The sequence below is a fragment of the Aotus nancymaae genome, unplaced genomic scaffold (assembly GCF_030222135.1).
Source record: "Aotus nancymaae isolate 86718 unplaced genomic scaffold, 86718_ANA_hifiasm-v0.15.2.pri h1tg000019l, whole genome shotgun sequence".
Lineage (NCBI taxonomy): Eukaryota > Metazoa > Chordata > Mammalia > Primates > Aotidae > Aotus > Aotus nancymaae.
In genome coordinates this window covers 5,316,466-5,344,357 of record NW_026988431.1, presented here as the reverse complement: position 1 = coordinate 5,344,357, position 27,892 = coordinate 5,316,466, and the positions used below count along the sequence as shown (strand labels likewise).

The window sequence follows — 27,892 nt, the reverse complement described above, 5'->3', positions numbered from 1 at the left end:
TGTACATTCAGAGCACTTTCAGCAGTAAAGACCTCAAAGGCTCTAGTCCATTATGAGAACAAACAGCAATTTAAAGCAATATTTTCCCAGAGAAAAGAAATCAGGAGGAACAAAGATGCTGGGGTTGGGGCTTTTTTCCCCTGTTCGTTTGTGAGAAAATGTGCTTTTGATTGATATCTAGAGAAGACTGTGTTCAGCATAGCATATTTTTGATGGTTAATGAATTTGCAGAATAGTAATTTAAAACATTTGGGGTGGTTCCTTCAGGCACTTTTCCCAGTACCTCTTTTATTCTTTCCAATATCTGGAACATGGAGACAGAGAATGAAAATAATTACACTCACTTTCCTTTGCTCTCTTTCCCGTGAGTCTGGCTACCAGCAAGACCTTCTATTCTCATGAATCCTTCGCTTTCGTTTTTAGTAACAGGGCTGGGACTTTTTTGTGAAAGGCAAGAGCATGCTGTCCTGTAGAAGACAGGGCCCATGACGAATCCAACATACTTCTTTCTGCATCTTTTTCTTTGCAATTCAACTAGAGCAATTTGTCTATAAAAGTGCAGAATGGCTTTAGAGAAAATACTCAGTTTCTAATTCAGATCAATATACTGAAATGAAAACATTACGTTACCCCATTGGTGCATTTTCTTCTTCATGTTGGTATTTGATTTTTCTGGTCACACATTTTGCATTGGTGGTGTTTGGTAGCAACATGCTACGCAGATAAGATGCTGCTGAGGACTGTCAGACCATGGCAACTTAATAGCATCTTGGTAATGTGTACAGCTTATGTCTGCTCAGATTCACATACAGCATAATTTCCTATGCTACTTCGAAAAATAAAAACAAGAAACAACACCATTATACAACAAACCACTAATTTCAGGCTTCATTTACAAACAAGTAGTACGCTGCTGTTAAATAAACATTAAAGAGCTTTCTGTTACCCTGTTATGGTTGAAAATATTGGTCATGTAATAACCGAGATAGTCAATATATTTTTGGTAAATTAAGAAAGACATTTAATAAGAAATTAGATGAAAATATTATATAAGAAAAATGTGTGATAAAGTAATAGTCAGAATACATCATTGCTTAGCACCAAAACATTGCAACATCTTTACCTCCTTAAGATGCTGCAACTGTATTTCAGATACTGTCCAATTTCCATGGACATTGCTACCAAACAGCATGACATCTCAAACACGTTAGAATCTTCAAAACCCACATAGCCTTCTCTTTCACTCTGGCTTCTGTTTTACTATCAGCAAACCTGAAGAACAATGAATGTTAGTAATAGGTTGACATTTTTGAAGGTATTTTGTGTGCCAGGGAGAATGCTGGAGATTTTTAATATATTATCTCTAATTCTCACAGTAATATTCCTGTTGTACGGATTAGAAAACTGAGGCTCAGAGAATTTAACTAACTTTCCCAAGAGTATGTAACTCATAGTGATGAAGAAGAGATTCAAATGCAAGTCTACCTGCCTCTATATTTAAGACCCTTTCCACTGGACCAATTTCGTCAGAATCTCTAGGGGTAGGCATCAGGTGTTAATACCTTTTAGGAGATAGCCTTGGAAATTTTAACATCGAGCTTTGGTTGGAAAACACTGCATTTGTACCATTTTGTCTTTCATGAGCGCAAGTAAATAAATCAGCTTTACTAATGTAGTTTATCTGTGGAGACAAAGTGATATAGGCTAGCAAAAGTAGGAATGTCTTCATTTTGCATTTTCTTCAGCTTTCTGTTTGGAGTTGCTCCATTCCTTATTTCAAGAGGAAGGAACTATACCGTGTGCAAATATGTGTGTATATGGACTGTTGCTATGTGTACCTCATTCATGTCCTTAAGAATGGGAAACTATTTAAAATGGCAGATATGTAGATGAAATGTTTATATAGAAAAGTATACAGAAAATGTTGAGCAAAACTGTGTACTCATTGATAAAAAAGTTAAGGAAAAATAAGTGATATGAATATAGACTGTAATGTATAGTTTCTGTGTGCATGTGTGTGAAAGCTCTTTGAGTTCATTATTTTAGAAACTTAAAAAAATTAATTAAGAGCAGAAGTCACTGGACTTGACAATTGCATATTTAATCTCCTGGCTCTTTAACCAGAAATGGTAGAAGGCCACTTCGTTTCTGGGTGGTGGAGGATAAAGAAGGATTTATTTGTTCTTTTCTCACCCAACATCCTTGGTATTTGAAGTGTAGGTCAAATAATACTGTCCAAGAAGCTGGCCTGTCTTAAATATGTCACGATTTGTTAGCAAAGATGATTCTTCATCTACAATGTTTAGAGTTTTTTTCTTTTTTTTCCATTAGTTGATATGGTTTTCATAGTAGTGGAAAATCTTTTCCCACTTTTCTCTGCTCTGTATATAGGCCGATGAACCCCAGCTTAGTTCTATTGGCATCCTTGCTTAATCAGCTTGGCTATACTCCTTATTTTGCCTGCAAATCAAATCCTACTTCACTCCCTTCTGCCCCCACTTTATGGCCTTAGTACCCATGATTCTTTGCTGATGCTCGAGAACTTAGCTATCACAGCTACAGCAGAGGCTCCCTGTTCTCAAATGTTCATTATTGCCACCAGCACAGTTTGCTTGGAGGTGCTGAACTGTGTTATAATGTTAATTTATAACATTTGAAGGTAGGGCGATGCTTCATGTTACTAGGTAAGGCTAATATAATATTATTTTTATCTCAATTTTTATCATTTTAATTGATTATTGGTTATAAGGAGATTCTAATTTCCCATCATTTTAGGGCATATTCTTTTGTTACACAGTGGGGAAGCATTACTACTAATAGTTAATTAGCCCCTCCTAGTTATGTAAGTTAATTTGGGAAACTTAGAGTGTTTCTGAAAACTAGACATACAAAGATTTTAGTAGATGAATGGGATTTATTCTGTGACCTCGACTAGTGTAGAGTTTATCAGGGCTGGAGTGAGTGATGTGATTAATCAAAGAGATATTTGCTGAGGAGTTACAAGCTAATTTAGAGTCCCTCTTCTTTCTGCACCAGACCATTCATTGTTTCTATTAACTGTGGGGTAAATGGAAATTTCAGGATAGTGAACAGTTCCACCTAGTATCTTATTCACTAACAAAGACAATGCTCACAGAGAATCTGAGTAATCTTCCAACTTATTCCAGCCTTCTCCCTGCAGGTGGGTTTTTTCAATAAATCCAAGAATCCAGGGACCTGAAATTGGTGTTTTCCTTTAATGACAGGGGCCAGACAGGGACAGAAGAAGGTCTCACAGGTCTCTAGGCAGTTGACTAATCTCTTCAGCAAAGGAGGAGGGATGGCCTAGACCATTTTAGTGTTCTTGGTTTCAGAGGGATAGCTCTTGGAAATAATTTTAACCCCTACCTAATCAAATTTTGACTTCAACCTTATGTTTCTTTGGGGGATTAAGGATATAGGGATATGAACATTAATTTTCTTCTTTAACCTATAGAGGAAGAAATAGCGATAAAGCAGATAGGGCTCCAGTACAAAGAATTTTCATGAGAGTATTTGCAAATATTACTTCTTTTTTAAAACAAGCATGCAGATATCTTAGAAGAAGGGCACCTTGGCCTTTGGTCTTCCTTTCCTAGAATAATGATTATAACATTACTCAGCTGTGTTCCTAGAGGAAGAAAAAAGCAATGCAACAACCATGCTAATGGGATTTCAAGCCACACGGGCACCAGAGGATAGTGCCGTTTGTAGCTGAGCTTACTCATGGAAGAGATGGGGGAGAAGCTAGTATGATGGGGTAAGGAAGGAGCGGAGCAGGACAGGGAGAAGCAGAAGCTGCAACCGGAGTCTGAGAATAAGTAGGATTTTTCCCAAGATGACTCTTTGGGCTTCCAGACTATTGGCCTTCACCTTCCAATGTTTTCAGTTCTCTCACAGGCATGAAATCCGAGAAAGCTGATAAAAAACAACTTAAATAAGCAAGATCCATGCAGTACTGTTAAGGTCCCTGTGTCTGCTTTTCATTGGATTTTCTGTTTGCTTTCCATTTGGCCTATTTGATTCCCTTTATATTCTGGGCACGTAGAGAAATGCATATTTTTGTAGTAGGCCTGTTCTATCTATATTTGAGTTTGCAGGAGGGCGTGCCATTTAGAAAAGTTTTACTTAATATGGGTAATAGTGAGAGAAAAAAAGACAACTTTGTGTTTGAAGTAATAGCCTTGTTTCAATGACATTTAAAAGATGGATGCTCACCATCATGCATCTTTCCAAGCTAAGAATCCAGCATATCTTGAGAAGATGAATGGATTCAAGAGGCTGGTTAATACATTATCTTTGTTTTGCTGCTGGCTAACAAGGGAGAAATATTACAACTTGGCCAATAGGTTGTCCTGCTCTTGTTTTTATGTTGATGTAAAGTATCTAATATGCTGAGCACTAAAAATTTCCTGTGTTACTTTAGTTCCTGGAGGAAACTAAAAATAGAATGGAGAGAATGAATGAAACATAACCAAGCCTTCTTTAGTTCTTTTCCTTCTTTTCTGAATATATCAGAAATGTCTTTTCACATGACCTACTACATAAAGATTCCTAATGTCTTGTTTCATGCCCTTGGATGAGGTACTCTCAGCTGGAAATAGTGTGTTCAGTGGCTTCATTTCTATAGTTTTCTCTCAGAGGCCATCTGAGGGGGGAGCTTAGAGACTTAAAGACAGAACTGAATTGCAAAAAGGAATTCTATTACAAGAACAGGACTTTGAATTATGATAATTTACATTTGGTCAGATTAAAAGGACAGGGGGACTTTGAGATAGTCTGTCTTTTGCTTTTGAAAGCTGTGGAAGAAATAAATTGCTGACAGATTGGAACCATGGTGATAATAACAAAATTCATTTGACTGTTGTGCTGTCAAAACAATGTAAAGTTTGGGAAAATATTCTAGAAGCATATGGAAATATTAGGGCCATTTTAAACATTCATTTAATGTCCTTGCCCAAAGCATGCTATAATACATAGCAAGGGGAGAATATACTAGAGTTAGGATGTAATCTTTTGAAAGTAACAATAAAACCAAATCAAACTGTCTTGAACAACAGAGGGGATATATCAGCTCGCGTAACTTTAGAAGGTCAGAGGTAGAGCAGGCTGTGGTGGTATTTGTTCCAGAGTCATTAGGACTCTGACTTTATTGCTCGTGATTCCCTTGGCCCTGCCTTTGTTGGTATTTTGGCATCATTTAGAGTCTGGCTGTCCTCACTGTAGTAAAGGGCTGCAGCAATTTGAGGCATCCTGTCCGCATGCGGTCCTGTCCAGCCAAGGTGGACATGCCCTTGTTTCTTATTCCTAGAAAGGGCCTGAGACTCATTCTGCTCAATCCACTTGACTGGCTTAGATTAGGACACATGCTCACTCCTGGAGATGGGGATGGAGTTAGTATTTCCAGAATTGTGCAGAGTCTCCAATGTAAATAGGAAATGTCAGAAAGCTGAATGGATGCTTGCGCTGCAACCAGTAAGTGTCCATGATGACGCATTGCGATTAAAATTCTTTTAAGTTTCACAGGTAAAGGAAAGAGGGTTTCATGATCATTCCTTTCCCATCATTTTCTGTTAGATGATTGTTAATACATAATTATCTGTGAAATATTTCAAGATACCCAGAGAAGCCAAATTCCCTACTTTACGCTAGAGTGAAGTATGCTACTTCATAGCCAGTGCATCACCTTACTTTTTCCCTTAACTCTTGCTGGAATGGAATCCCATTTTTTCTTAATACTCACTGGAAAGGAAGACTAGCTGGCCTAGCCATTCTGTATGATATCCTAAATCTGTTTTCATATCACTTTTATTAGCTTTGCCTCCTGATGTCACAGTAAGGTAATGGCCCCTGGTTTCTGTGGTCCCCAGTTTACAGATTTGAGGCAGGTTTAACTGACATATCAGAGGTCATACTCTGAATTACATGAAACAGGTAATATTAATGGCTATAGCTCCAAAGTTGTAGCAGATAGCAAACTGCAGCCCATGGGCCACATCTGGCCTGTGGACAGTTTTTGTAAATAAAAGCTTATTGGAACACAGCCACAATATTTTATTTATGTATGTCTATGGCTGCTTTCAGCTCTACAGTAGCAGGGTTGAGTAGCTGTGGCAGACACTGTATAGCCTGAAAGGCTTAAAATATTTACTGTCTTGCCCTTTACAGAAAAGTTTACTGACCCCTGGATTGAATGAACCACATTCTTCACTTGAAAAACTGTGAAAGATTTTACAGCTGGGTATTACTTTTCCCAAGCCTTTCTGCTTAGGATTTGTCTTTCAAAATGATCAAAGAATGTTGAAGATACAAATAATCTGAGAAGATTCATCTAGTCTGGAATGTCTTCCATTCCTCAGATAAAAGACTGAGCCCCAGAGATATCAAGTGACTTATACACGCCTCCACAGCATATTAGAGATAGACTAGAGTGTCTTCTATTTCCTAACCAAGGTTTGTGTATTGGCAGAGCACCTAAACATACTGCCACCAAAACAGGATCATTTTCTGTCATCCCTCCTCAAGGACCTTATTCTGTCCCTTGACTCATCTTTTCTGTATTTCTATTGCTTCTTCTCCACCATCCTTTCAAATTATTAATAGAATACTCAGGACTTACACATTGTAGTAAAGACATTGCCATCACCTATTTCATCTAGATGTAGTATCATGCTTCTTCCCTTCCTTTCATTACCCCAGTGGCACACAACTCACTATTTTTACTCCCTCAAGTTCCATTTTAAATTCAGTTCTTCCAAAACTGTTCCAGCTGGGGTCACAGACAAGTCTGTGGGACGATATGTAGTCTTCATCTGTCTTAATTTTATGTAGCATGAAAACTCTTGACACCACACACCACATGCCACACTTCACGGGAGGCTCTTTTTCTCTTGTTTTTGAACCCTGATCCTATTTTACTTCTCTTCCTACCTTCCGATGAGTTTCTCTCCCACATGATTCCTTCTCTGACTGTCTTGTGTGTTCTCCGGTTTCACACTTAGAAGCTCCCCTTAGCAATCCTATACTTTGTTGTGGCTTCTATGACTGTCTACTGAACTGATGAATGTCTCTGAATGTAGTAGTAGAATTAATACTCACCAGCTTTCCTTCCATATTACTCCTCTGTTTGACTCTTCATCCTCCTCCTCTTCATTCTCATGACATTTCAGTACCTAATACATACTGAACCCTTGTTATCAAGCAGGTTCTGCGCTGAGAACTTTTGAAAGTGGAAGAGCACTTTTAGAAGATTGAAATATTATTTTCAACTTAAAAAAAAATCAACAAAAATTTACCAAATAAATGCATTCAGGTAAGCAGCAACCACATCACAAAAGAAGATTACCGGCATTTTAGGGACTTCTTTAATGCTCCCTCCCAGTTACTAACCCTCTACCCATTGGTAATCATCCGGACTTTTTCACATTTATTAGTTTAGCCTGTGTTTGTGTGTTGTTTGAGTGGAGTCATACAATATGTACTATGTACTTTCCTCAATATTATGTTTGTAAGATTTGTCCATCTTTGTGTGTGTAGTTGTTGATTGCTCACGCCCATTACTGTGTAGCGTCCTATTGTATGAATAACTACAATTTAGATATCTATTTTTCTGTTGCTGGAAATGTTGCTTACTTTCAGTTTTTTATTATCACAAGTAGGACTATTAGGAAATTTTCATATATATATACACACCATTCAGTACCCATACATACACATTTCTATTGGGTCTAATCCTAAAAGTGAAACTGCCAGGTCATAGAACATACATATGTTTAGCACTAGTAAATATTGACAGTTTCCCAAATGATCAGTTTATATTCCCACGACCAATCTATAAGCATTCTTGTCCATGTAGCATATATTCAAATTTACAAAACGGCAACATAGTTATAATTTTATTATTTTGCATTTTAATGAAATCTGAGTCTTAGACAAAAGACCAATGTCATGTACTATTTGTTATATCCAAATGTAGTCTGCCCCCAGAGCCTATATACTCCAGTAAAGCGCCTAAGGGAGACAGTACAGTCATGAGTTTTGAGTTTCTCTTTCTGGTTGGGTCAGTGAAGTCCCTTCCTCATCCCTCTTCTCTGTTTATCACTAGCGACAGAAACTAAAAGCCATGGCTACAGGCTGCTAAAAGCCTAAAACAAATGAACAAAACAGAACAACAACAGCAGAATAAGGTGGCTTAGACAAGCTTGCAAACCACTCTCCCTTCTTACTCCTCTGGGTTAAGGATGGCATTATATACAGGTTGTCCTCTACTGCTCGTTTCGATAAAGCCAAATGCCAGCCCAATGTATGTCACCTCCTACTGTGGCCAACAGATGGCGCTAATGGTGGTTTGAAACTTGTCACTAGGGGCTTTTGAGCACATGAACTCAGATATAGCCTCTTAGAACTGGTCTTTCTCCATAATGGTCTGCGCTGGCCTGAGAGTTAGAGACTTTAGGATGATTCCTCTCTCCCACCCCACGTAGTTAAATCCCAAATCCCATCCATGTTAATCAGAAATAATTCCTGAATATGCACCCCCCTCCATTCTCTCCTTCCTCTGTGTGCCCTCTCTTCCTGTCCCTTTTTTAGCACTCATCACAGGTGGCTATTTATGTACCTGCATTGTCCTGCTATGCTATGAACTCTTCAAGGTAGAGACTGGGTCATACTCATTCTGTGTCCCAGGTGTCTGACAGTGCCTGGCACAAAGAAGGTGCTCATGTTGGGGACTGAATAAAGTTCTCCTGGCAGAAGCCCAAAAAGTTCAAAATGACTGTTCTTTCCTGTGGTCACAGAAGCTCAAAGGGCATTTGACTTGCCCCGTCTACTCTGAATGGTCTGGTATCGTACTCTGACCTATGGGAGATCAGGGCTCATTATCACACAGGCTCCTGGCCAGCGTGGCTTATTTGTACATTCAATCTCTCTTCTTCCAAAAGATGAAAGATAGGACGTGATACAAGCTACGAGATCATTTTTTTCAAAAGAAAAATGGGTGATTGTCATAGCATTTCTGGTGTCAGACTGCAGATATGACCAAGCTGTCCATTTTACCCTGGTTCAAATTGAATTGCTGGTAATTAAGGATTGGGAATGCGGTCAGGTCAGTCTGAGACCAGACAACAGAACCATTAAGGACAGATATATCCCTTTATGAGAAATAAAGAGATTCTTGGTTATTAGGCTGTATGTTTGTGGGCTAGGGGTTTGTTTTTAATCACATACTTTTATATACTTGGAAGAGGTTAGGTAAAAACATTAAGCAGATTAACATTTTACACATATTTTATTTCCCTGACCCTTTTTCTACCTCCTTCCCACAGTTATAACTTTTCTTTTTCTTTTCTTTTTTCTTTTTTTTTTTTGAGACAGAGTCTTGCTCTGTCGCCAGGTGCCAGGCTGGAGTACAGTGGCCCGATCTTGGCTCACTGCAACCTCTGCCTCCTGGGTTCAAGTAATTCTCCTGCCTCAGCCTCCTCAGTAGCTGGGACCACAGGCACACACCACCATATCCAGTTAATTTTGTATTTTAGTAGAGACAGGGTTTCACTATGTTGGCCAGGATGGTCTCGATCTCTTGACCTTGTGATCCGGCCCGCCTCAGCCTCCCAAAGTGCTGGGATTACAGGCATGAGCCACTGCACCCTGCCCAATTATAACTTTTCAATGTTAGTGTTGATAGTCTCTCTTTCTAGTATACCACTATGTTGGATTAGGAACCAGACTGCTTGAGTTCAACTCCTGGTGCCACCACTCCTATATATGTGATCTTGGGTAAATTACTTAACCTCTCTGAGCCCCAGATTTCTCATTTGTAAAGTGAGTTTAATATTATAATAGTACCTTCCTCATAGGGGTGTAATGGAGATTAAATGAGTTTTAATACATCTAAAACACTTAGAATACTGCCAGCCCCTATTAAGTGCACTTGGTAAATATTGGCTTTTTTTTTCTTTAAATCACAACAGACCTAGCTGTTTTATGAAAGCATTTCCACAGTAACCATAAGCAAGTTCATTTATTATTATGTTTCATGTTGTGGTAGCTTGTACGGGTGAAAAATGGCCAAATGTAAATGAACTTGTATTTAAACTTTTTCTCATCATATTTTCTGTACTCATTACATCATATGAGCAGAATCCTATACTGTCTACACAGGTCATCATAATTCCTTATGTTTGTATTGCATCTTAATGTTTGTAGGTGACTTTCACTTATAAAATTTCGCTTGAATCTCTTAGAAAGCCTTGCAAAATGGACAGGGCTTTTTTTTTTTTTTCTTTTTTCTTTTTTTTGTGTGTGTGTGTGATGTAATCTTGCTCTGTCACCCAGGCTAGGGTGCAGTGGCAGGATCTCGGCTCACTGCAACCTCCGCCACCTGGGTCCAAGTGGTTCTCCTGCCTCAGCCTCCCAAGCAGCTGGGATTACATATGCCCACCACCATGTCTGGCTAATTTTTGTATTTTTAGTAGAGACGGGGTTTCACCATCTTGGCCAGGCTGGTCTCAAACTCCTGACCTCATGATCCACTCGCCTCGGCTTCCCAAAGTGCTAGGATTATAGATGTGAGCCACTGTGCCTGGCTGGAAAGGGCTTTTAAAATATTCATTCCATGTTATTTAAGAGGTAAGAAATCTATGTCTACTGTAGGTAAGGGAATTTTGCAAGATCACAAGGGTAGTAAATGACAGAGCTGGGATTGCTGTTCTTCTTGTCCCAGTAGCTCACCCATGGTCAGGGTCCAGGAGCTTGTGGACAAACATACACATGAGGGATGTTGGTAAGCTGCAAGTGGATGGCGTGTATGCCCATTAGTAAAATGTGTGCACATGCAATGGCTTCTACCCAACACAGAAATTAGGTATTAAAAACTTCACAGTAGGAGAATTCACAGCTGAGGACATTATTTCAAAAATAAGGGTGGGCAGTAGAAGTCCCAAACGAGACTAGGCAAGCTTTTAAAATTTGATGTTACTAAAGTAACTTAAGACAGCACCATAAATTAGGACGATATCACTGAGAGTTTACACATTTCTAGTGAGTAGCAAGGTAATTCCAGATCCCCCTTGCCAACATTTGCAGCATGTCACTTTTATAGTTTTTTTTTTTGTTTTGCAGATATTGGCATAGCATAGAGACACTGCATTCTCTTTTTTCTGGGTCTACTTTGACATCTAAATGTTTAATGCTTTTCTGATTTTATGGCTCAAAATTATTGATTTCTGTGCTTTCTGGGGCCTGCATCTGTCAGCTTCTCTACCTCCAAGCTTTCTTCCTCGGCTCCGACACAGCCAGAATCCAATCCTAAGGTTCCAGTCTCCTTTCCCTTGCCACCTTGTCTCACTCAAGTCTTTAAGACCAGTCTTCCTTTGCTGTTATTTTCTGTATCTCCTGTTAACATTCTCAAAACCCAGAACATCTTTATTAATTTACCTTTAGAAGACTGACCTAGAACTGAAACCTTCACTGTTTCAGAATGAAAGTGGGTGCCACAATTTTGCATAAGGGTTCATTCAAATTCAATTCAGCTAAAAAGTATGCATGGAGTTTCTATGTATGCTATCATAGTTCCTCAGGAAAATTCCCTTTGAGGGCCTGGAACTTTGGGATTCATCCAGACTCATTTGGATCCAGTTCCCTTTTCATGGGAAGCTTGTGGAATAAATAAAGTATAGTTGTTATTTACTGTTATTAACTAAGGTCTCCTAAAATTTTCTTTTTTCAGCCCCACCCATCACCTTACCAAAACTGTACACCTATACTACTGAAAGCCTCTTGATAGAGCTATGGTTTTATTTGAAAAATACTAGCTAGCTCTGTAGATATTTCCTTGTAGGAATGTTAAGGAGAAATATGTCCAATTGTACTGCCAATCGGTTGAAGGGATGTTGTAATTGATGAGCACCCGTACCCATGAGTTCTGACCGGGGATAAGTAATAAAAGCATCACAACCTCTTTCTCTCCCTGTTGAAATAGTGTAGTGCTTTAGGACCCAGGCATCCATTTTCTCACCTGCAGCCAGAGGGACACTGACTGTTCCCAGATCTTATTCTCTCTCCCCAGTTGCTCACTGCCTCTGGGAGTTGCTTTGCCCAAGGTTGTGATTGCTCCCAGGAGGAAAGGGCAGAGAGCATCCAATAACCTTTTATCTAGCACACCGGTGCCCAGTGCCTCGCTTCAGTTTAAGACAACTGTAAAGGACCTTGCAAGCTTCCACACTTTCCATTGAATCCGGAGACCTCTACTGAGAGTGTATCACAGTTCAGCTCCTCTCTCTACCTAATCCTGCTTCCTTCCCTACCCTCCAGAATCGATCCCAAGGGCACTCCCAATAAACCTCTTGCACACAAATCTCAAGAGTCTTAGGATCTGTTTCCCAGGGAACTCAACCTCAGAGAAATAGCCGGATTATCTGTGCAGTAGGTTGGCTGAAATTTGAGGGCAAAATCCTCCCAGAGTCCTCCCACCATTGCCAAGCAAATGGCACTGGTCCAGAATTGTTTTGACTGTTAAATCCCATATTTGGCAGTGAGGTATTTCTTGACATGAAACTTCATAAGGAATACTGGAAGTATGCAGTTCTTTAATTGATACCTTTTAATGAAAATTCCTTTTTGTTATATACACACAACTGCCTGCCCCCCAAAGAATGGTTTAGCTTAAAATGACCCTGAATTTGTATTTTAAAAATATCATCCTTGGTGTTGAGGTTGGGCAAACCGTAGTGAACATGGAAGACGTGACGCCATGGGGAAGAGTGAGGCAAGTCAGGAGGCAATTACAATGTGGCCAGAGAATCTGTGATTGGGGTGACTGTGCTGTCCTGTGAGGATACATAAGAAAAGCGGCTAACTGGAGTCGAGGAGATTTCGAGAAAGCTTTTCTATACTTGCTGGGCCAGGGATTGGATTGGCGAGTGAACCTCGGGATCTTGAGGGAGGGATGGAGGTTTTAGGGGGAGCCTTGAAGAAGAGACAGGATCCTGGTGGGCTTGAGTAATGGAGAGAAGTCCATAGTTCTGGCCATGGAGCGCAGGGTTTGAGATGGGGTGAGGTGACAACAGAGGCTGAAAAGGCGAGCAGAGGTCGGATCCTACAGGGCTTAGTGAGATGTGTTAGAGAAACTGACCTGTGTGCTCTGAGCAATGGAGCAGCATCAGTGGATTTTAGGAAGGGAGTGAGCTAACCATATTTGCTTACTTTGTGAGTCTAATATTTGTGAGTTGGATTATGATCATTTATAATATAGATTAGTAGAGTCATGTTGACTGAAAAAAATTAAAATCAGTGCCCCCAAAATAATCAAGATAAAGGATCATTCTTTTCCATGTACATTGATTGTGAGAGGCCTGCATTTAAGGACACAAGTGGATTTCAAGAATTCCAAGGACAGGAAACAGAATAGGGCATCTGATGGTGGAGGCATGTAAACTAAGAACAATGAAGCAGCCATTCTGTGTGTGTGTGTGTGTGTGTGTGTGTGTGTGTGTGTGTGTGTGTGTTCATTCTGCTGTTTGCCTGGCAAGCTTTACCTCTTCATTTCTTTCTTTTTTTTTTTCTTTTCAGTGTATCCTTATCTCTGTCACTTTTTTTTTTCTCTGTCTCTGTTTCTTTAAATTGTCTCTCACTGGGTCTCTCTCTGCCTCCTTAGGCAAAACAGGCACCTAAAACATATCTATTAAAAAGATTCCCCTGAAGGGACAGTTCCCTGAGCCCATGCTTAGCCACAGCATTTATAGATGACCAAAAATGCCTGTAATGACACAGTTAAGTGGTTGGGAGCTCCCAGTCTTCATGGGAAATAGTTTTCTATCATTGACAGTTTTAGGACTGAATAGAAAGCATATTTTTTTCCTGTTATTTTATTCATGTCTAAGCTTCCTTAATTAAAAAATGATTACATTTTCCATGGAGTAAATATTTGATCTTAAACTTAGCAGATGCACTGGAATTAGTACTTCTCAGGAAGAAGGTTTCCCCCAATTCAAATCTGCTGTGAATGACCCAACCCAAATCCCACCAATGAGTCAGTTTTTCCTGCAGAAACTCATTCTCTTTCAGACTGCTAAATTGTGGGGGAGTACCTGAAGACAGATATTGATCAGTTAAGACAAATGAGAGAAAATGACCAGAACGAATAAACTTTGGGGAACCAAATTATAGAAATCATCTATCCCCATCAAAATCCCTGCTCCCTTCTGCTGTTCTTCATTTTGAGAAAATAAAAAAGAACAAACAAACGTTGACTGATAGACTCATTAAGGTTTGAAGTTTGTTTTTGTATAAAGATATTATTGGAGCTGCTGCGGCTTTCTTGATGTTTGTCATGTATTTTTTTTCCCCAACTCTGTTCTGTTTGAAGTAAGATGTTACTTCACTCTGGCAATTTGGATTGCCTAATTGATGTTGCCAAGGAAGAGGCCTCTCTTGGTTTCTGTGTCACTTCTCTGCACTCAGAAATGTCTCTAATCCCTCTAATGATTATCTTCACGGCATGCAAGCACATCTTACCCTGAGAGTAGAACACCGGCTAAGGAAACAGAGTGAAATCTTAGCCAGAGTGTTCAGAGCATGGAGTTACTTGAACAGACTGCCTCTTGATTAAGCTGGAATATTCTACAGTGTACACTTTCACAGTCATTAAATGAAGTTTACTCAAATGTTTTTTATGGAAATGAATACCTTCTCACTGTATGACTCTTTAGAAGGGGTGGGGGTAACATGAAAACGTTGAGAGAAGTAGGTAGGCTCTTGTTTCAGGTCTATTGTGGGTGTGGTGATGCAATACGTTAGGCAAGTCCCTGGACATTTCCTGCTAAAGCAGGTCGACTAGGTGGTCACTAATGACCTTTCCACAAACCTAGTGTTCTGGATGGATGCATTTTGGGACCTGATCTAAGAAAGTTGTTCACTCTCTTAAGTAGTTCGGTTTTCATTCTAAAAGCTGAGATTAGGCTAGGTGCGGTGACTCGTGGAGGGAGCACTTTGGGAGGCCAAGGCAGGCGGATCACAAGGTCAGGACTTTGAGACCAGCCTGGTCAATATGGTGAAACCCCATCTCTACTAAAAATACAAAAATTAGCTGGGCGTGGTGGTGTGTGCCTGTAGTCCCAGCTACTTGGGAGGCTGATACAGGAGAATCTCTTGAACCCCGGAGGCAGAGGTTGCAGTGAGCCGAGATCACGCCACTGCACTCCAGCCTGGGAGACAGAGCAAGACTCCATCTCAAAAAAAAAAAAAAAAAAGGCGAGATTATAGAAAAAACTGTGTTCATGAAATTGATGGTTCTTATTCCTCCAGTAAGCAAAAATTGAAGTGTTTGCCATTTTAGCTGCAGAGGAGTGCTACGCAACATTTTATTCCTTTTCTATGCATTTGTGAGTGAGTGGGCATGTCTGTGGGTGTGTGCCTGCATATATGCATACATGTGTGTTTGGGGAAGGATGGGTTCTAAGGGACCTAAAAGAGAGCATTATACCAGCAGAATATGGTGGACAGCTTCAGAACCGAGTGGGCAGTCTTCCTCTCTCTGCTTTTTACATTAGCTTTTATGCTACAATTGCTGCCTTCTATTTAGTAGAATTCTCCACCTTTCCATGATTAGTTTCTAGGTCTTCCTGGTGGGAATTATTTCTCTTTCTTACTCTGTACCCAGCAGGTCCTCAGTAAAGACTTGTTGAATGGAACTGAATATAATTATATTTCAACTATTAGCTCTTGGAGGTAGCAATTTTTTAAGGAGTCTCAAGTGCTGAAGTCCTTAGGGGTAGGAAAGCCTCAAGCATGCACACTGAGTTATGAGGAAGACAGTCATACTGTCTTTTGCGCTGCAAGACCTGCTGACTTATTCAGTTGTTCTGATTGCTGTAAGAAGTGCTTCATTTACTCTCCTCTGTCAGATTCGTAGGGCACATCTATGAATACAGTCATGCATCACTTAGTGACAGGAATGTGTTCCGAGAAATGTGTCATGAGGCAATTTTGTTGTGTGAACATATAGAATGTATGTAAACATAGATGTATCTAGACATAGATGTATACATAGAATGTATCTAAACATAGATGGTGTAGCCAGCTACACACCTACCCTGTATGGCATAGCCTGTTGCTCCTAGGCTGTGTTACTAGAATGATTACTGTAAGCAATTGTAACACAGTGGTAAATATTTGTCTATCTAAACATTAGAAAAGGTACAGTAAAAGAATGGTATAATCATATGGGACCTCTGTCATGTATGTGTGTGTTGTTGACTGCAATACCGTTATGTGGTACATGATTGTACTTAGGAGTTGTTGATAGATTGATGGTTTTCATCTCTACTGTCAGCATCCTGCTGTAAGGTACCATAGTTTCTTGCCATGATGATGTAGTAATCCCCTAAACTAGTGGTTTTTCTGACTTCGATGTGCATCAAAATCACCTTGGAAGGTTTATTTAAAACACAGATTACTTATCTTTCCCCCCAGAGTTTCTGTTTCAGTAGATCTGGGGCGGGACTCTGAGAAGCTGCTTTTCTAACAAGTTCCCAGGTGATGTTTATGACATTGGTCCTCAGATCTCACCCTGAAAATCTGCACCCTAAATAGCCTACATATCTCCTTTCTTGGACCAAAGCTCATTATGTGTGCAGAAGCTGGAGTGATCTGTTATAGACATAAATTAGATGGCATTATTTCCTCTTAATACCTTCCGGAGTTCCTTCCCCAGCCTTTGAGGGTGATACGGTTTGGACCTGTATTTGTATCCAAATCTCATGTTCAACTGTAGTCCTCAGTGTTGGAGGTGGGGCCTGGTGGGAGGTGACTGGATCATGAGTGTGGATCCTTCATGAATGCTGTGTCACCATCCCTTTGATGCTGTTCTTGTGATAGAGTTCTCATGAGATCTAGTTGTTTAAAAGTCAAGCCAGGCAAAGTGGCTCACATACTTTGGGAGGCTGAGGCGGGTAGATCACTTGAGGCCAGGAGTTCACAACCAGCCTGGAAAACATGGTGAAACTCTATCTCTACTAAAAATATAAAAATTAGCTGGGTATATTGGTACATGCCTATAGTCCCAGCTACCTGGGAGGCTGAGGCACAAGAATCACTTGAACCCAGGAAGTGGAGGTTGCAGTGAGCCAAGATCATGCCACTGCATTCTAGCCTGGGTGACAGAGCAAGACCCTGTCTCTAAATAAATAAATAAAATAAAAGTGTGTAACATCTCCTCTGTCTCTCTCGGTCCCACTCCTGCCATGTAATATGCCTGCCCCTGCATTGCCTTTCGTGATGAGTAAAAGTTTCATGAGGCCTCCCTAGAAGCAGAAGCTACTATGCTTCATGTATAGCCTGCAGAACTGTGAGCCAATTAAACATATTTTCTTTATAAAGTACCCAGTCTCAGTACTTCTTTTTTCTTTTCCTTTTTTTTTTTGAGATGGAGTCTTGCTCTTTCCCCCCAGGCTGGAGTGCAGTGGTATGATCTCAGCTCACTGCAACCTCCACTTCCCAGGTTCAAGTAATTCTCCTGCCTCAGCCTCCTGAGTAGCTGGGATTATAGGCACACACCACCATGCCCAGCTAATTTTTTCTATTTTTAGTAGAGATGGGGTTTCGCCATGCTGGCCAGGCTGGTCTCGAACTTCTGACCTCATAATCTGCCTACCTTGACCTCCCAGAGTGTTGGGATTACAGGCGTGAGCCACTGCGCCTGGCCTCAGGTATTTCTTTACAGCAGTGTGAGATGAACTAATACAAAGAAAGGCCCATGTATTCTGACTCAGAAGGCCATGAGGCCGTACCCTGCCCGACTTCCCGACTTTGTCTGCCCCGTCGTCTCCACCTTCCTCACCATTCTACTGTGTCACCTGCCTCCACTCAGGACCTGACCATACCATCTGTTCTTTCCAGCTCTTCACAGAGTATCTGCTTTTGGTGAGCAGCCTTTTTCTTTCCTATTATTTCACCTATTAGTACCTGAACATCGTTTCTTCTCAGCAGCATTGTTACTTCTTCATAGAAGACATCCCGAACATGCCAGCAAAGGTGGTATTACTGCTTATTCCTTTTTCCCCTTTTTAGTCTTCAGCACAATATTTCATGATATTAATTTGTGCTTTGACCTCATGAATAACTGTATTTTGCCTTAGATTGTAAACTCCGTGAAGGAAGGGGCCATATATGTTTTGGTCAGTGCTGAATCTTTAATGCATAGCAGTGCCTGACATATGGTAGATACTTAAGAAACATTTTGTCAGTGAGTAATTGGATGGATGGGTGGGTTGTAAAAGAAATCAGTTTCTTTACTCACAAAACTTCTGACACAACATGAGTAGTTTTCCATATACTGTATTTTTCCAGTTCAGGGATGTACACCAATTGAGTGTATATACAATTTAATTCAATTCTGACAGTAACTCGAGTTAGCATAGACCTCACAAGTTAAGAGCTCAGTCCCTCAAGTCTACCCCGCACTTCAGATGCCAGTAGTAGGTCCCTGGATTACTACCCACACTCTTATCTGATGTGGCTACAGATTGGGTGTCCCGTGACCCCCTCCTCAGGTTCAGTTATGTGTCATGATGGCTGACGGAACTCAGGGAAACATTTTCTTTACCATTACTGGTTGATTATAAAGGATATTGTAAAGGATACAAATGAACAGCCAAACAAAGAGGTACATAGGATGAGATCTGAAAGGGTCCTGAGGGCAGAAGCTTTTGTTTTTTGGGGTCGGAATATGCCACCCTCCTGTGACGTGGATAAATTCACCAACCTGGAAACTCTTCAAACCCCTTGATTTAGGGTTTTTATGAATGCCTCATTACTTAGGCATGATTAATTAAATCACTGGTCATTGGTAATTGACTAGATCTCCAGCCCCTTCCATTCCCTCAAAGTTGAGGGTAGGGGTGAATGTTCTAATTCTTCAATCTTACCCTGGTCTTTCTGGTGACCCATTCCCATCCTGACGCTCTCTAGGGACCCCAGCCACCAGCCATCTCATTTGCAAACTAAAAGATACTTACCACTCTGGAGATTCCAGGGGCCTCAGGAGCTCTTAAGAATTGGACTAAGGCCAAATATTATAACAAAGGATGCTCCTATTTCCCTTATCACTCAGAAAGCTACGAGAGTTTTAGGAGCTCTGTGTCAGGAAGTGAAGGGAGAGACAAATAGATATTTTTTATTATGTTACAGATGAATACGATTCTGAAGTTTTGGACGTTGTAGAAAAAGCTTAGGAGAGGAGGGAAGGAGTACCTGCTGCCTAGCATTTGTCTGTAGCTACCTGCACTGCTTTATCTGTCAAATGAACATTTCCAGGGTCTGTTTTTGAAATTTTTGCCAAGGAGCTCAGAACTGCAAATACAGTCAACACCCCCAGCACCACCACTCTGCTTGGTCATCTTGGGACGGGATAGTTCCCCTGATCCCCTTTGCAGAAAGGAACTGGACTGGCTTGTTTCAGTCAGCCCGCTGCTGGCCACTTTTCGCCGGAAGGAGCTTGCAAGCAAGTGCGGGAACTGAAGTTAACAAATGCTGGAACCAGCCAGTAGCTCCTCTCTGGCAGGAGCAGCTCCTGTGCAGGCCCCGCAGCAGCATCCAAGCATGCTACAACCCATGCTCTTTCAGCTCTGCCATCTGGGGACGGCCAAGTGCCAGCCAGCTCAGTGGACGGTCAGGATGGCAGCCCCTGCCCTCTTGGCACCTGGGTTCTTGTCTGGCGTCCAGGAAGAATCAGGTCACAGGAACTGTTTGAAAGGTGATGAATGAGGAAGACTTTATTGAGTGGTGGGTGGCTCTCAGTTAAAAGGAAGGCTGGGAAGGGGATAGATGGGAAGGTGATCTTTCCCTCAAGCCTGGCCGTCTCCCCAGGGCCACTCTCAAGCTACACTGTCTGAAGTTAGTGGCGTCTGTCTATAGTCTCCTATGCTCAGCTGCTTGAATCCTTGATGTTCAGCCGCTTGTGTTGTTCTGCCAGCTGAAGTCTTTTATGGGCACAGGATAGGGGGAGGGCAGGCCAGAAAGGCAACATTTGGGTGGAAAAACCAGGTCAGCTGTTTTCACTTAGGGCCTCAGGTCCCAGCTCAAAGGTGAGGTTTAGCCGGCAGCCCAGCCCTTCTGTATCATTATCAGCTCAAAATACTGTGTCTTCCTTAAAACTCCTTTCTTGAGTGATCTGATTCTGAAGTTAATAAAACCAAGTCTGTGACTCAAAGAACTAATTTGTATATCTTTTAAATGTAGTACTCTTTATGCATGATAAGGTCCAAGTTTTCAGAAATAGTTTTGGCTCAGAATAATAGAATGATTTCAAAGATAGTCTTGTGGTATTTCAAATGCCTGCCTTCTTGGGGTTGTCCTTTCCTTTGGCATGGCCTATGTCTCTGGGGAAATTTTGCCCCTTCTTGGACTCCACACCTTGCTCGTGTCTTTTCTCGCCAACCTCTTCCTAGATTCCATCCATGGAACCTGGCTCAAGGAAAATCAAAGCATTCCTCAGAGTTCATGGACAGGTAGGGTTATCACAGTTACATGGCAAAGCAGATTATGAACCCAAGTCTGCTGTTTATTCACGTACTCTAGCACAGCTCTAACCTCCCTACCTACATACTGAATTCCAATTTTCCTTTTCAGTTGTGTGCACTTGAGGAGTTAGAGCGGAGTGATCATCAAGGGCCGAACAGTCAAATTCAGGCAACCTATGGGGTTATTCTAAAAGTGAGTGAAGCATTTAAGACAGAAACCCATGGCCTTTACCACCACACAGTCCATGCAAAGGGGTGGTCCCAGAGTGATGTATTTTGCCTCCAGGACTTTCAGGGTTTTATTTTATTTTATTATTATTTTTTGAAGTCGATTTTAGGAAAGCACACTGTCAGATGGAAATAATAATTTGCACTTGACATTGACACAGTTCACTTAGGTGCAGAATTTGCCAGGGAGTTCCAGAAGGTGAAACTGAGGCGAGGAGTCAGGGAGATTTAATACATCTGGAGTTAGGATGATCCCGTCCGTGACCATCGGCAGACTTCTGTTTGCCTTCTCGGGATTTCTTCTCTGGTATTGGAGCATGTTTCCTCATTGTGGAGAACCACCCCTCCCCTCCTCTCCATTCCTCCTGTTTTACAGGTTTATTGTTGGAGGGCAATGCTCATGGATCTTTCATGTTTCTGCACATCTTGTGTCAGCTATTGTTTCAGAGGATCTTTTCAAGGATGTTTATGGTAAACAGCCTTGGATAATAGAGATAGGGTCTCCCGCCAGGAAATGGCTAGGGTTGTTTCCTGACTAGAATAATAAAGATAATATGTCCCTTCAGGGTGAAGGGTGAGCAGGTTTGCTAGCAGCCTCCTTATAAGATCGGGGTGTCCTAAACTCGAGGTCCTCACATATGAGTCAAGCCACGTGTACGTATGCAGCACCTTCCTGGGCCACTCTGTATGCTTTTCAAGGGACTTGTGAAGCAAGGGGAGGCCGTGTGAATGTGAAGCACAGACTGCTTTCTGTGCCATGAGCAATCAAGGCTTTTGTCTCTCACCTGAGTCTGGCAGCATGTGTGAAGTCGCAGAAGGCTCTCTTGTTAACCAGCAAGGAGGGTAAAATCTCTGACCCCTCACAACTCTTGACAGCTAACCCTTGGAAAGCCTGGTTATCAGAGGAAAGCAGGCTCCTGGCCACAAGGATCACGTTGGTATAGTCAGATGACAAAGATCAGGTCCATAGGAAGACTCTTCAAGGCTTTTGCTGGAGTTTCTGGGCAAGGGATGAAGAATAGGAGCCTAGCCATCTTTGTGGTTACCTGGGGAGAGCCCCTTGAGAATGAGTCCCCTTACAGAGTAAAGCAGAGTCAAGAAAATGAGAGAGGGGAGGAGCAGAAAGCAAGGGAAATTGATTGAGGTTGAAATTGAGATTGATTTTATATGGGAGTGTTGATTGAGGGCCTGGATATCCCCCCGCCTTTTCTGTTACATAAGCCAATACATTCACTTTGTTTGCTTAAGCCAGTTTGTGTGGGAATGTCGATATTACCAAGTGAAAAAGTCCGGTCAAATAAGGTTGCAGAAGAGTGGGCTGACCATCCCAAGGGACCACTATTCTAGAGATTTCTTCTCAAGCTTTTCCTGTATGAGCATATAACCCTCAACTGCTTACCCACTCTAAAATACATCTAAGCAATGGCTGCCATTAGGGTATAGAACTGGAGCGTGGTGCCTCTCCCCAAATGGCTCCCTGAGCAGTTGTCTTGTTGATGCTCTGCTTATGCATCGGTGTGTCTGCTTCCCTGAGGTGATGCGAAAATTGTGAATCAAAACAAATGCAGAGTGCTACGAATGGGTGCAGTAAGAAAGGCGAGAAACAGGGAAGGTGGCAATGCTTTGGAACTCCTGGGGTCAGACCCATGTGAGGAAGCGAGGAATTTGAAATTGTAGAGGTTTTTGCATCGAAATTCATCACTCAAAGCTGTTCTGTGGTTCTGCAGAGAAATGATAATCAAGTTGAGGTTAACTATCAATAGATTATTGTTATTATTATTCGGTGGGAAAGCACTATAGAATTTAAGGTTACACAATGAACCCTGTGAGGTAAAAAGATTAGCAGCTTCCTTCAGGACCAGCTTTGTTTTTGAAGTGAGAAAGATCTTTTCTTTTGCTTTTCATTTCTTTTGGTTATGTTGTATGTGAGCACAGATACGCATCTGTATTCATGTATAACCACGCCCACACATATGTGTGCGTATGTATACATGTGCATGCACATGTGAGCCCGTGTGCACATATATGGATGTGTGGGTATGCCTGTGTATGCATGTGTATCTAGGCATTTATCTTTCTAATTTGGATTGCAGAATTATAATCAAATTTCCAATATTTGATTAATAACTTCACATAATCTACAGCGTTTCTTTTACCAAATGTCCTTTTACCTTTCCAGTAATAGTTTCCTTTTTTTTTTTTTGAGACGGAGTTTCGCTCTTGTTACCCATGTTGGAGTGCAATGGCGCCATCTCGGCTCACCGCAACCTCCGCCTCCTGGATTCAGGCAATTCTCTTGCCTCAGCCTCCCTAGTAGCTGGGACTACAGGCGCACGCCACCATGCCCAGCTAATTTTTTTTTGTATTTTTAGTAGAGACAGGGTTTCATCATGTTGACCAGGATGGTCTCGATTTCTTGACCTCGTGATCTACCCTCCTCGGCCTCCCAAAGTGCTGGGATTACAGGCGTGAGCCACCGCACCCGGCCCAGTTTCAATTTGTAGTTGGAGAAGAGGCATAAAGAAGAACTAGATAAAGCTTACCAGGTAAAGTTGTGGCAGGTATGCTAATAGATGGAAAAAAAAAAAGAGAGAATCAGAGGTTAAAAAAAGTAAGCAAAGAACCAATTCAAATACTGAGACTCCTATGAAATCCCGTGCAAGGCTGGCCCCAATTCAGTTGCCAGACTTTTTTTTCTGACTTCCTGTCATACGAACTGTGTGTTGGTCCCCTAAGCAAGCATCACTGTTGTGAGATGCTTTGCTCATACCTTTCCAGGCTTCCCTCCTTGCCCTCGTGTTTTCTGCCTCTGCACTTACATTTATCCCTTGCTGAAAAAACATGCTTTTCCCTTCTGAGCCCTGTGTGTCTTAATCTCAACCCAGACAGATTCACTCACCCAGCCCCTGGGTCCACATCGCCATCTCATTTACAAAATTACATGACCCTCTGGGTAGATGCCATGTCTTGCTTTCTCTTTGATCCAAAGCAAGCAAAAATGTTGAGTGATGCTTCTCACTTTCAACACACACACACCTCAAGTTAATTCTGAGATCAATTTTTTGAGACTGGTCCTGGGACATGTCACTAGTGAGATGAAGATGTGTGAGAGTGCAAAGAACTTGGAGTTCTTTTTCTTTTTTTGAGAGGAATTTTCACTTGCGAGCAAAATTTTAATTGGATGTCTAAACTTCCAGATAAGCTTTTGTTCACCATTTGTCATGAATTTATAGGGGGAATGAAAAAAAAAATCAATATTCTGCAGTACTCCTTTCATCCCAAGGAGGTTGAAAGACTTTAGCTGCAAAGTGAGGAGATCAGAAGAGAAACAGAATTATTAAAGAAAAAAAACACCCCATCTTACCAACGTCGTTTGGAAGAACAGACCCTTTCTGAAGCAATTTCTGATCTCCTTTCCAAAGACGATCACTATTAATGGGCAACCATGAAGATAGAAAGAAAGAAAAAGAAGATTCACAGAGAAAAATGCGGAGTGCAATTTTCTATTCTCTACAGCTTTGTAGAAAGAGATCCCAGTTGTAAGTATGAACGATTTGCAAACATTTAAGCCAGGCATTCTGCCAAATTTAAATGCCTTTGCCAATCACGACAAGAAGCCTCTCTGATATGACTCCAAATAGCTGGAAAATTACAAATAGGACAGAATTTCCCATGGCCAGCTTTCATGGGACCCTTCCTACACATACACTAGGTTTCTTTGTATAAGGGAAATGTCATTTCATAACTTTTTCACCAACTGTGGCTTGATGTATATGTTTGAGAATTTCCTTATTTCCTGTTGTCTGAATGCTCTGATATTGCAGGGGAGAAACAGTTATAACTTTTCCTCACTCATTGTGACTGAGACCCTTAAAACAAAAGGCAGACTAGCCAGAGAAAAGCATAGCAAATTTATTAGCCAAATATTACGGGACATGAGAGTCTTCGGAAAAGAAGACCCCACATGTTTTTACATTGTTTTGTTTGTTTTATCCATTCCCTCAAACGTTTATTTATTGAGTTAAAAACAATCCAATAATAGGCTTTAAGTAGGTTTTACATTGTTAACACTGAGACTTAAAAACTTTAAATGGGATTGTTTTAACAAGAAATAAGAAAGTGGATTTTGCTAGAGCAAACTAATAGCAGTTTTTGGAAAAAATAAAATAATTTCAAATGATAGGGAAGATCATGTATTTTTATGCTTAGACTTGATGGACAGATGTAGAAATATAGTTAGATGAAAATTGAGTATGACTGAATGGTAATAAACTGGGGTGGAAAGTAGCAAGGCCTGTTTGTCGAGATTCTTCTTGGCCTCTCTGGATGGTATTCTGTCCCTGTGGATATAGGGCAGGTCATCTGTCATACAAGCATCTTCAAGAAAGAGATTCAGAGGGATCTTTCTGCTTCTGCGGCTTTCTCAGTTTCCTTCAGCTTGAAATACTGAGTCTAGTAAGATGCTCCATTTGGGGCTCGTGTTTCCTGCACCCCATCAGCATCATATGTGAAATGGTTTTATTTTTTTTCCAAAAACTGCTATAAATTTGCTTTAGCGAAATCTACTTTCTTATTTCTTATTAAAACAATCCCACTTAAAGTTTTTAAGTCTCAGTGTTAATAATGTAAAGCCTACTTAAAGACTGTAATTGGATTGTTTTTAACTCCATAAACAAGTGCTTGAGGGGATGGAAAAAACAAACAAAACAATGTAAAAACTTCAAACTTCTGTTTAATTAACGTTTTGTAATGTCAGCTGTCCTCCCTCCCGCTCCATCCCGTCATCCCCCTAACCAAGGCTAAACCTGTGGCTCTGCTGGCTAGGAGCGGAGGGGTCTGGGTCATGGTCTGTTCTCTTACATACTTTTGCTCTACCTTTTTGGAATATGACTCTGATGTTGAGGACAATGAGGAAGGGGATGAGATGAACGTGGTGCCTTGTATGCCTGTCCATGGAGTTGCATGACTCTTCTTGGTTGGCCATAATTACTGACCTAGTTTGTGATCGAGTCCATGAAATCCTTGAACATGGGTGGTGGCTCCATTAGGCCTCCTGATAAAGGTCTCATCGTAAGTGGCTCCCTGTGCAAGACTCTACTCCATCTTCTAGGTGATCCCTAGCTGAACACCTCCCATCCTTTGCTGTATCCTATAGCTGTGCCTGGCATGACTATAATACAGTGTCGTCTGTGTTTGCAGTGTTTGCATCTCTGTGGTCTACTGGTATGTTCAACTCTAATTTACATATATCTCAGGAACAGGAAACTTTCCCTTTTCATACCGTATCTACCAGTGCTCTTTACCTACCTGTAGTGGTATAAGGACTTGCTAGCAAGCTCAGTGACTAAACTGACCCCAATTAAGGCAAACAATGTTTCCTCTTACTTTCATGGAGCCTCCCTCCCTTTCCAGTGTCAGGGAAGAGGAGAATAGCTTATCTTAAGAAATTCTTCAGTTCCTCAGCCTCCTTCTTTTACTCTTTACTTTTATACCACTAAGATGGGTATAGGAGGTGGGAATTAGGCAGAGGGTAGTTAATGCTGAGTCTACTGACCTGTTACCCTCCTTCCCTCCCGCCCTCCCTTCCTTCCTTCCTTCCTTTCTTTCCTCCCCTCCCCTCCCCTCCCCTCCCCTCCCCTCCCCCTCCCCTCCCCTCCCCCTCCCCCTCCCCTCCCCCTTCCCTCCCCCTCCCCTTCCCTTCTTCCCTCCCCTTCCCTCCCCTCCCGTCCCCTCTCCTTCCTTTCCCTTCCTTCTTTCATTCATTCGTCTTTCTTGTTTCACTCTCATTGCCCAGGTGGACTGCAATGGCGTGGTCTCAGCTCACTGCAACGTCCACCTCCTGGGCTGAAATTACAGGTGCCTGCCACCATGCCTGGCTAATTTTTGTATTTTTAGTAGAGACAGGGTTTCACCATGTTGGGCAGGCTGGTCTTGAACTTCTGACCTCAGGTGATTCACCCACGTTGGACTCCTAAAATGCTGGGTTTACAGGCATGAGCCACTGCACCCGGCCCTTGCTGTCTTTCACCATTCCCTGTGGGATGGTAGCTAGGATGTGGAACACTTAAGGTATCTACTGTCAATTACTGGGACAGCAGGACTCTGTACCTAATGTCATCCTTTTATGCTATGGTTAATGCCTTTTACTGAAAAAGGGAAAATGTGAAAGGGAAAGTATCAGAAAGAAGTGATGAATATTTTCCTTATAGTGGCCCCAAAAAAGATGACGAAGAGCCCACTAGACGTGAAATATTTGGATCTTCAATGGGAGAGACTAGTCTCTTTATTCCTAGAGCCCAGCATAGTGCCTGGCACATGCTTGCTGGGTAAATACTGAAAGAAACTTCCAAATTGCCAAGGTGCTAGAAGGTAATAGGGTGATTTTGCTATACAAAAGACTAAACTGGAGACAAGGCAACCCTGGAAGAAACACGGTCCCAGTTTTCGTCCCCTTCAACTCCTCCTGAGCTCCAGCGTCGGTTTCCCTTGCCCTGCCCACATAAAACTGCACGATCAAAAAATCGGAATTGTCTTTGAAGTGACCACAGTGAATAGTGGTGGTTGTCAATGCCAAATCGCTGTTTTGAAATCTTGGATTTAGCTTGCTATGGCAAAATGAGTGGCATGAATGCCCTCACTTGTAGAGCACAATGGACTTAAGGATGCATATTTAGAAATAGTGCTTCACAGCTACGTTAAGTAAGAAAATTAATGTCAGGCAGTACCACCTGTAAAAATGGACCCAGTACCTTGGGTCTCAAACTTTGGAAAACCTCACATTCATCAGTACACACACATACACACACACACTCTCACACACACACACTTCAATAAAGAACACACGATGCCTCTGTTACTCAGGATTCAGCACTCAGTGTTGGCGGCTCAACATCCTCTTACATGACTACTAATACTGTTCAGGCCTCAGGGAGATGCTTTCCTGCATCACGCCCAGTGTTCTCGAACAAAAGATGACTGCATCTGAATGCCATGAAGATTTGTGGATTGTGCTGTCTGAAACAGGCACTGTTTTGGAGTATGGGGAAGATTTGAGCAGCAAAAGCACTTCGGTAAGACAAAAGACTGATTAAATTGTAAAACCTTTCTCTCAGTTTGAGTGTGGTAGTGTATTG

At 41.5% G+C, this 27,892-nt stretch overlaps 1 protein-coding gene across 1 annotated transcript in view; it reads left to right on the top strand.

Annotated features, from left to right (window-relative positions):
* ZCWPW2 (zinc finger CW-type and PWWP domain containing 2) overlaps positions 1-27,892 on the top strand; it is a 408,857-nt gene that overhangs the window by 303,949 nt on the left and 77,016 nt on the right. The window lies entirely within an intron of this gene.